The sequence below is a fragment of the Neofelis nebulosa genome, chromosome 12 (assembly GCF_028018385.1).
Source record: "Neofelis nebulosa isolate mNeoNeb1 chromosome 12, mNeoNeb1.pri, whole genome shotgun sequence".
NCBI classification, from domain to species: domain Eukaryota; kingdom Metazoa; phylum Chordata; class Mammalia; order Carnivora; family Felidae; genus Neofelis; species Neofelis nebulosa.
This window is the reverse complement of record NC_080793.1, coordinates 92,054,085-92,064,554: the sequence shown is the minus strand read 5'-3', so window position 1 is coordinate 92,064,554 and position 10,470 is coordinate 92,054,085. Positions and strand designations below refer to the sequence as shown.

The following is a 10,470-nucleotide window of genomic DNA, read 5'->3' as shown; positions in this document are numbered from 1 at the left end:
GGAGAGGGCTGGATCCCACGGGCTCGGAGAGGCACGTGATGCTTTGTCACATTAATAAAAACGAGTACCTTGAGTACCTACTATGTGCCAGGCACGTGACGTTGCATCACTGGGAAACTCACAAAAAGGCCGTTAGTGTCCCCGGGGTCCACCCAGTGCCCCTAACTTACGTAATCTCAGGCACACAAGGGTAACAAAGCTGAGGGGTGGGGGGGCGGTATTGCCTGAAGGTGGCTCCTTTCCAGAGTTCCCCTTTGCGACTTCTGGGGGAGGGGCACAGCGTCGGCATTGTGACCCCAGAGGGTCGTCTGACCTCAGTTGGAGAACCGCTGCTCTGTGTGGAGCCCCCGATCATCGCATTGCAGACCTGCTTTATTCCAAAGTACGCCCCTTGCATCTGGCTTCTGAGGGTGCAGGCTGCGGGGATCCTGCCCGGCCCCCCCTGAGCTGGGCAAGTTCCCCCCGCCAGCCCCGTCTGGAACCCTCTGGGGTGCTCTGGGCTTTCTTCAGCCCTCTTCGGGGTACATCGCCTGCACGCTTGTCTCTCAGGCTGCGTGGTTGCGGGAACCTTGACGAAGTCAGTGCGCCCCCGAGCATGTCCCCGGCTGTCCGCAACGGGTAACAGGGAAGCCGGCCCGCGCTGTGACAGCCGCTCCATTTGGACCCGGCACACAGAACGCTCAGCAGAAAACGGTCAGCAGCTGATTGCACCGTTTGTTTTGTTCCCGGACTGAAAGGAACAGACCTGCAGGGACAGCCGTGTCGTTTGGGACAAAAACAAGCTGTTGCTGAGACCTTCAAATGCTACTTGATTGTGATTTCCAGGGACTGTTGTGCCCTGGTTCTGTTTGTGAAAGTCCCCGTTTTCTGGATGGAAAACGTGTCTTCCAGCCTGCCTTCCCTGGTGGGGGAGAAAACACACTATAGACGTGTAATTTATCGCCCCTGTACGGACGGCAGTTAGCAGCTCGGGCCTCGGTGCTGAGAGCTGCAGCCCCCGTCTTGCTGCACGCTTTCCGTGCGGGGAGTGTCAGGGGCCTCTCTGGTAGCACATCCTCTCTCCATCGGCTTTACTATTTTGTTCTGTTTCGTTTATGTGTCCTCTCCCAGCTCCCTTGGGCCACTGCTTCTGAGTGCATGCTCGACTGGGGTCCCCACGCAGGGGCAGGGCCGGCTGGGGTCCCGTGGGTCCAGAGTGGCCCCGGTCATGGGATGACCTCACCTTCCCTTGCGGGTCCTGCCTTTCCGCCCCGGGCCCTGGATGTTCCTCGCGTGAGGGGCTCAGCAGGAGGCTCGCTAAGGCTGGGGCCTGGGCATCGTGGGAGCAGGCTCCGGAGCTGGGACCCTGGGGACCCCTGGGACCCTGGGGATGTGGGCCGGACACAGGGGAGGGGAGGGAAGGGTGGGCTGGGGCTTTCCGGACCTTGCAGAGCCCCTCTGTAATGATGGATGGGAGGGGAAGTTTCTGGGGCCCGCTGGGCAGTGGGGAGGGCTGGGGGGCTGTCTTCCAAAGTCAGGCCGGAGGTAGCGGGGGCTCCCTTGACTGAATGGCGGCAGACCCAGGGCTCTGTCTGTCTCTGCCCTAGTTCTGGACCACGATTCCCGGTTCTCCAACACCAGCTGCGTGTCCAGTGATTCGGTTCAATTCTGACACTAATTAAGAGTCAGCACAGGCTTTGCAGGTCAAGGGCTCGGCGCCGCAAGGCTGTGCTCCCGGCAGATGCTGGTCACAAGTCCCAGGGGCCACCGTTCTTCTGATCTGCCAACCACAGGTTCGGGGCTCCCAAGACGCTTCCCTGGGTTCGGTGGTTCACAAGGTCAAGTCACAGAAGCCACAGAACGGCTTTCCTTACTATTTCTGGTTTCTGGTAAAGGATCGAGTTGCAAACAGCCATACGGAGGGGAGGTGTGGCAGGGGTGAGGGTGGGGGTGGCGCGGGGCATCCCAGCCCTCTCGGGCACACTTCCTGCCAGCACACGATATGCTCGCCAGGGTGGAAGCTCTCAGAACCCTATGGTTGAGGGGATCTTCTGAAGGTTTCATCACGTAGACATGATTGATCAACTCATTGGCTGTCGTCACATAACTCACCATCCACCTGTCCTATTTTCTCGCTCCCTGTTGTACCACAGCGCGACATCCAAACAGAGATCGGGACACCAGTAAGCACGAGAACCGCCTTGCTACTTGGAGCCTGACATCCCCAGAGGACAGTGTGACCGAGAAGGAGCCCAGCAGGGTTGGGTGCCGGGGGTGGGGGGGCTGGGCAGACGCACCCTCATTTCCAGGCGAAGCAGACGTCACGAGGGGCAAGGGGTGCCGGGAGGGGGAGGGGGCTTGCAGCCCTGCTGCCCACCCCGGGGGGAGCTGGGGTGGGAACGGCTGCCCTTCCTGCCCCATCACAGGGGCCCTCAGAGCTGGGACCAGCCCTGCTGTGGACCCGGCCACGTCTTGGCCTCCCCCAGCCCTGGACTGGGCTCTGGGCCGGCCCACACCTGCCCCTTTCTAAAGTGGTGGCCGAGACGCCTAACTTGGAGCACCGCCCAAGGTCTAAAGTCAGGGAGGCCGCCTCGAAAAATGCTTGGGTGCCACGTATTCATCTTCGGTGGCCAGTGGCGTACTGGTCCTGCGTGTGCGTGCGTGTGTGCGTGTATATGCATGTGTGTGCGTGCATAGGTGGGGAGGCGCCTCGTTTGTGATGTTCGCCGGTTTCCGCGGAGAAAATCCCGCACGTGGCCCAGGTCTAGCTTCCGGCACGGTGCCGGACCCGAGCCGGGAAGAGGAGTGTGACAGCGACCGTCTCTGCCGGACGGATACCGCAGACACAGACGACCTGAAGACCCCAGGTGACAGCAGCTCGTGAGACAGCGGGTGATGATTATGCGTATTTATCACTTGGATCTTAATATGACTTTTTTAACCGTCAGTGTATACGTTTTAATTCCTAACAACGGCCACGCCTGACAACCAGACCCCGTTTGTTAGTGGTCGGCTCCCACAAATGGACACAAGGCAGCCCAAGCCTCCGCGGGGTCTCCCTGGCGGGCCGTGGGCGGCGAACCCCCAGTGCTAGCCTCTGCCCCGAAGAAACCAGGGGGTGGCGGGAGGTGAGGGAGACTGTTTCTCTGGGGCCCCCGGGGGAAACGTGCAAGGGAGTGATGGGGGCGCCCGTGGGGATCCAGCGGCTTTGGGTGTGGCTTAGTACTTAGTTGGGAAATTGTCCTCCGGCGGTCATGGCTGAGGTCCCACGTACAGTTTGAGTTTTAATATGATGGTAGTAATTTATACCTTCCACTGCTCATCCCATTAACAGCATTAAAAGGAGCAGAGCACGGACGTAATGGAGGGGAGCCTTAGTTCTTCCATCCACGTGAAGGCACGCGCGCGTGTGTGTGCGTGGCCACGTGCGTGCAGCTCACGTGGGGCCTCGTGGGCGTGTCAGGCAGAGCCAGAGAAGGCAAAGCTGAATCCCTTTGTGTAGGAATATGCACAGGTAACCATCCGACGAAGACAGGTAGGCAAGCGGTGGTCAGGACACGCGGCCTGGAGGTCCGTGGGGAGGGAGGGGGTGTGGCCTGGGGGTGCCCGCGGGGTGCCTGGGGGCTTTGTCACAGGTCACGGGCGGTGGTTACGAGCCCGTGTGCCTGGCGGGACAACTTCCGCCCGGGTCGCGATCTCGCAGTTCGTGGGTTTGACAGGAACCCACGTGTCAGCTGACAGCTCCGAGCCCGGAGCCTGCTTCATATTCTGTCTCCCTCTCTCCCTGCCCCTCCTCTGCTCACACCCTATGTGTCTCGGTCTCTCAAAAATAAAGAAACATTAAAAAAAATCGTGAGACGTGCATATATCCACGCGCATGTGCAGATACACGCATATGCCTCTATATGTGTGCCCCGTGTCTGCGCACACTCACACTATAAATGCTACACTGTCTCTTTTCCATCTCAGCTGGCAAAGGTCTTGCTTCGGGGATCTGCTGGGAGAACCTGTCTGTCCAGTTATGCCAGCCTGTGCCTCGCTCCCTGCTCTGACCCGGGGCCCTGCTGGGCCTGGCGGGTGCTCCCGGGCTAGGACTGGCCCCCCCGCTCCCCTTTCAAAGGGGACCCTACCGCTCCGGGAGGAAGTCAGAGCGGGCTTCTCGGAAGGGCAAGTGGCTCGGCTCAGTGCTGCCGTGCGCCTCCCCGGCCGCGGGGTCACCCCAGGGGCCCTGCCAGAGCTCGGGAGCGAGCAAATCTGAGCCGGGCTGCCCAGCCTGAAGGCGGGTCCGAAGTCAAGCAGGTGCAAGGGGACAGGCTGGGAGCTGCTTCGGCAGCTCCTGCCAGGTGGCCCAGAGTGTCCGTCATCCCGGGGAAGGGCCAGCGGGGCTCTGGGAGCACGTGTGTCTGCGGCTGCTTCCTAGCAAAGGGTTCAGGCTCGTTCCTGTGGGGACAGCGATGTTCTCAAAAGCACGCGTTCACTTTCTAGGCCGGGCCGGGCCCTGTGTCTGGGGCCTCCTGCCCGAGGAGTAAAGATGATTGAGAAGGGCCGGGAGCCCCTGGAAACTCAAGAAGGCTCAGATCCAGAAATCGCATTAGAACCCCGAGGGGGACCCCTGGGAGCACCGGGTGGGCGGCCCTGAGCTCTTGGCCCCTGTCCCCTCCCAGCCACCGCGGCACGAGGCGGCACCAGGGACTCTGGCCTATCCGAAGCCACATGTGAACTTGGGTCTGAGGTTTGCGTCTTCCTGACTGTGGTTTCTGCTGCCAGTTTCTTGCAAAGGACAGTCCGGTGCTGCTCGGACTTTTGTCTTAAAGGCGAAGTGAATCACGCCTTTGTTGTTTGAAGACGTCACGGTATTTACAAGTGCGTTTCTTTAAAAATTTTTTTTGGCTGTTTTACGTCACCTGTGATTCTGAAGGTGAATAATTTTCTGCTATTTCCCCGTCATGTGGGCCAGAGTTTTGTTTGGCTTAGTTTGGCTTCTGGAAGCAGAAGGGAACTGGTTTGTACGGAGTGCTCTCCTGGGGGCTGTGCCCCCATTTCTTTTTCTTTTATTTAATTAAATGTTTGTCTGCTTTTGAAAAAGAGTGGGGGGAGGGGCAGAGAGAGGGACACAGAGCCTCCAAAGCAGGCTCCGTGCTCAGTGCAGAGAGCCCATCGCCGGGCTCGAACCCACGAACCGTGAGATCACGACCTGATCCAAAGTTGGACACTTACTTGACCAACTGAGCCCCCCAGGTGCCCATTTATGTAAGAATTTCTGTAAAAATAATACAGGATAAATGGTGGTTCTCAATGGATCTTTTACAGAATAATGTGATTTCTTACTTGATTTGTGGTCACAGGACAAATCAGGATCTTGAAACTGTGTTAAGAGTTCACGGGCCTCGGAGCAGCATTTCGGCTGCTGTCTCTTCTGACTGTTGAACTTTAAGTACTTTGCACAGAAGAAAAGAGCAGGCAGGTTGCTCCGCGTGGAGTCAGAGAATTGTCAGGGAATGCAGACCACATTCTCCTCAACGTGTTGTCCCCAGAAGTGTTATGAGCTGCCTTTCAATCCCACGTTCCCACATTATACCTTCAGTCAATATTTGAAGGCCTACTCGTATAGATATCAGGACCGGTCAGGGCTCCCCAGCAGCAGGAAACCCGACCCCCCCAAATGGACTGTGATAAGCAGGCAGGGCCAAAATAACAAACCGGCTTCCTGGAACATGCTTGCTCAGAACCGTCAGGAGAAGCCCTAGAAACGTCAGCCTGACCTCTGCCTCCTTGCACGCACTGCCTGACCTTTGAAGATTAAACAAATACAGCCTTCCTCCTGGTCGTAGCTCCCTGGTGTCACCAGAGGGCCAACCACGGGTTCTTCTGCAGAGGTGGTTTGCCGTGCTGGCCCAGGAGCCCAGGGGTTCTGGCGTGGTGAACTGCCGACTTTCACCTGGGTTTAGCTTCGCCAAAGTAAACTCAAATAGAGGCTTAAACACCTCATAAAAGGTCTCGTTTCCTTATATGGAATTAAAGATACACAGAGGAGGGAAACAACATAATTGAAAAGACAGGGCCCTCCTGGTGTTCATACTAATAAATAATAGTAACAAAAATAAAGATCGAATGGACAGGCTGTCCTGTCCCCTGCTCCAGGTGACACACCCCTGACAACATAGAAGCCAGAGGAGTGGGCGTGTGTCGTCGGGGAGGGGGGGGTGTCCCAGGCGGCAGAGAGAAGCCTCTGACATTTTGACATTTTTTTTGGTTTTTTTTGGTGTTTTGCATCAGCCACGAACCTGGGGGCTACCATCAGGATCATTTCTCACAGGGTCGTGGCTCGTGAGTCTTTCTGACACCAAGGCCACTCTGGGTTTTCTGTGTCTCCATCAGAACAGACGAGATGCTGATATCACCCGCTCATAACCTCAGTGCCTTGCGGTCGACGATCTTGGCCCCTACTGCCCTGCCTTTGCCTCCAACACGGATGGAAGAGGCTCCCAGGTTGTGTTATAAAAGAAATGCTTTGGGAAAACATGTCCATGAAGAAAGTAATCTGACCAAGATTCCAACAATGGTAGAAAAGAAAAAAAAAAAAAAAATTGGTCTGGCTGCTGAGACCAGCGGACCATCTGGGCATCACCCACCCCCTGGCCTCTCGCCCGCGCCCTTCACCGCCTGCCTTTCTGTGTGGCGGCACACTCCTCCCTGGAAGGTGCCGTGGGTGCTAAGGGCCTAAACACTCAGCCATCTCATCCCGGGGGGGGCCCTCCTCTGCCGTGGCCCCCGATGCCAGAGCGAAGCGAGCAGGTGGTCTCCCGGCATGGGACAGGGATGCAGTAACTGCTTGTCCTTACAATGAACATCGTTGCCATAGAAACCCCGCGGAGAGCCCACCGGGAGCCTGGCCGATGCAGGCAAATGAATGTTCCCCTCTTAGCGCCTACAGCGGTCTTGCTATATTGTGCTGGTGTCTTTCTGCCGAAGCGGCGGGCACTGTAACGAAACTCGCTGATCACCCTGTCCCCACGCGTCAGACTGACAAGGACCCCTGTGTCTGTCAGTAGGAGCCGGCTGCACAACGGCACCCACAGCTGCGGCCCCATTGCACCTGCCTGCTCGGAACAGGTGTTGTGTTTTAGGACCCAGACCCAGAACCTGGATTTACAGGGGGGCCAGCTGCTTAATTTGGGGTTGGCTGTGTTTCCTCTGGGGAGTGGTGCCCCCTCTGGAGAGATTGGGGCATTTGAAACCTTACCCGCACCCAAAAAATCCTGCCAGCATTTGCCTTTTGCCGGCAAGAAGGATAAGGAAAGGATTTAGGCCACTTGCGTCAGCTTTTGGACCAAAATGTCAAACAGACCAGGCCAGTGTGTGAGCTTCTGGCACGTCAGGAATGCAGGAGCTAAGAATCCAAGTGCCGGATGCGTCGGCCAGTAGAGTGGAGTTAGCCCAGCTGCCAGACCGTGGGGCAGAAACGCACGGCGGCAAGTAGAAGCTTGCTTTTTCCGCCCAACTTCACATAACACGGTGCATTAGCTTCAAAATATCAGCCGTGAGCCTTGCCATGCAAATGTGCCTCCCAAGAAAAACACTGTGGGAAGTTTCTATTCTGGGAGGAACTTGTGACGGGCAAAAGCCTCATTCTGCGCTACTCATCATGATACTTAAGTCAAGGGGGAGCGTTTGAATAGCAAAAACGTGGCGTTCTGCTAATTCTTCCCCGTGCCCGCTGGTGGGGCCTCTTGGCAAGGTGTGATGCATGCATGCCACTTGGAACACAGCCGACCCTCAAACAGTGGGGTCCCATCTGTGTGGGCCGATTTACACACAGATTCTTTTGGATGAATGCAAGGCGGTACTGTAAATGTATTTTCTCCTCCTTACGACTTTCTTCCCATTTTTCTCCAGTGTGTTTTATTTTGGGAATGCAGTGTATAATACACAGACCATGAAAAATACGCGTTCAACTGTTTTTGGTCGGAGTAAAGCTTTTGGTCGCAGGCTATCCGTAGTCAAATTCGGGGGGAGGCAAAAGCAGGCCTGCGTCGGCCAGAGCCATCTTGAGAAAGAACAAAGCTGGACGTGTCACAGCCCCAGACTTTGAGATACGCTACAAAGCTATAATAATCTAATCCGTGTGGTACTGGCACAAAAATAAGGTCGCGAATCAATGGAACAGAACAGAGGGCCCAGGAATGAACCCACACACTTATGGGAGATTATTCTATGATGAAGGAGGCAAGAATATCCAGTGGGGAAAAGACTGTCTCTTCAACAAATGGTGTTGGGAAGGCTGGATAGTTACGTGCAAAGTAGTGAGACTGGACCACTTTCCTACACCCTCCCCCCAAATAAAGTCAAAATGCACTGAGGACCTAAATAGGAGACCTGCAACCATAAAGTTCCTCAAAGAAAACAGGCGAAAATCTCTTAGACATTGGCTTCAGCGTCATATCTGTGGGTGTGGCTCCCGAGGCATAGGCAACAAATGATCTATTCCATGAGGGATTAGCATCCAAGATATATAAAGATACACATAACTCACAGCAAACTCACAACTCACACCAAAACAATCAGTTAAAGAATGGGCAGAGGACCTGAACAGATACTGCACCCGGGGGTCTGGGCCTGGTCACCAGTGGCTGGCGGGGGGTGGGGGGTGCAGGCCAGAAGGGTCTTGGGGGCCCAGGTCCCAGAGAGAAAGCTGCCCTCCACGCGGACTCCCCCACACTGAGGGTGGCACGACGCCTGACTCCCAGGGGGATTAGAGAGCAGGTGCACAGCCCCAGCTCAGCCCCAGGCCTGCTGAGCTGGACGAACGGCTTCCGTCCAGCTCTCTGCCTGGGTGTCTGTCCACGTGGCCCAGGCTGACCACTGGGGCTCCTGCCGCCCTGCCCACATGCTCTGTCTTCCGGTGTCCCCTTCCCGTCGACAGTGGCTTCCCGTGGCTTCTGCTCTCACCCCTCACCCCTGCGACCCCTGAGTCCTTCGAGCTCCCCCCCCCCACCGCAGGATACACCAGGACCAGCCCACCCCCACCTCCCACCGCACCTGGATTTCGGCACCGCGCTCCTTTGCCCAAACTCCGGAACGGCTCCCTCTCGACAAAACTATAAAGCTGGCTCCCTACTCCCGGTTCTCCGTTCCCGGATCTGCGTCAGGTCTGTGGGTCCTTTGGCCGATAAAAGACAGCAGAGGTGAGGCCGTGATGCTTCCGGGCTCAGCCCGGGGGAGGACTGGAAGCTTCTGCTTGTTCTCGCAAGGACTGGCGGCCTAAGGAACGACCTTTCCCGGAGCCCAGCCTCCTTTCCGTGGGGGGCTCCAGCCTCACGCCAAGGCCACAGGCGTGCCTCCCCTCGGCAGCCCGCGTCACAGCGGCCGTGGGAGCGGGCCCCGTCAGACACCCGCTCCGGTGGCCCCCCACGGTGCCTGGAGAACTGCCCAGCTGAGCCAGGTGACCCACTGAATCACCGGAGGGGATAATATGGCCTTTTTTCTTTTAATCCACCAAGTTTTCAGGTGTTTGTCGCGCGGCCACAACTGAGGTGAATGCCATGTGATTTGTGTCTATATTATGTTTATTGTCTATCACCTGTTTCCCCTTGTCCCTTGCCACAGAGAGGACGCAATCCCCGCAGGGCAGCGGCGTGCTCACTGATGTGTCCTGAGCCCCTGTGGGGACACCTGCAGTCTTTTTAATGGGTTTATGTGTTTATGGAATGACGGGGTGCACTATTCGTTTGAACTAATAAAGTAGACTCCCTACGTAGACACTCCCTATAGACGGTCGACTCCCTATAATATTGCATATTTTTTAGAAGTATGATTCCATATCAAATTCATTTTTTCAAAATTTATCATGATATCCATATGCCGTTCTACTTATTACTGTGGGTATTATATTAATACACTTCCTAAGCTTATGTATCCAGTATATACCTGACACTCTTCAAAGGTTATATTTATAATGAGCTACATAATGTGACCTTCTTTTTTTTGTAGGATTCTTACGTGTTTTTTTTTTTAATAAAAGAGTCTATATTTGTCTTCCCACTGTGGAAAAATAGTTCGCTGCACATCGTTAGAGCATGGGGCTGAGGCCGCTGGCTGGCCGATGAACTCACAGGGCAGGCTACAGGAGGGGCGAGACTTTTGCTAACCCCACAAGGGGCCTCAGGCCCAATGAGTGGAGTTTGACAGCAATTCTTGCTACAAGTAAGAAAAAACAGTTTGGTGTGAGTTGATTTCTTTTACTTTTATCTGTGTAAAATATACACATGTAGCATTGGAAGAAGAAGAAAGAGGAGGAGAAGAAGAAGAAGGAGAAGAAGAAGAAGGAGGAGGAGGAGGAGGAGGGGGAAGAAGAGGAGGGGGAGGAGGAGGAGAAGGGGTGAGGAAAGAGAAGGCCAGAAGAAAAGGAGGAAGGGGAGGAGGGGGAGGAGGAGGAAGGGGAGGGGGAGGAGGAGGAAGGGGAGGGGGAGGAGGAGGAAGGGGAGAGGGAGG

At 55.9% G+C, this 10,470-nt stretch overlaps 1 non-coding gene across 1 annotated transcript; it reads left to right on the top strand.

Moving 5' to 3' along the window:
• Positions 1-10,037: 10,037 nt before the first annotated feature.
• Positions 10,038-10,184, top strand: LOC131492271 (small nucleolar RNA SNORA62/SNORA6 family). Its single transcript, XR_009251975.1, has one exon. It is a non-coding gene; the product is annotated as a small nucleolar RNA SNORA62/SNORA6 family (small nucleolar RNA).
• Positions 10,185-10,470: the final 286 nt, after the last annotated feature.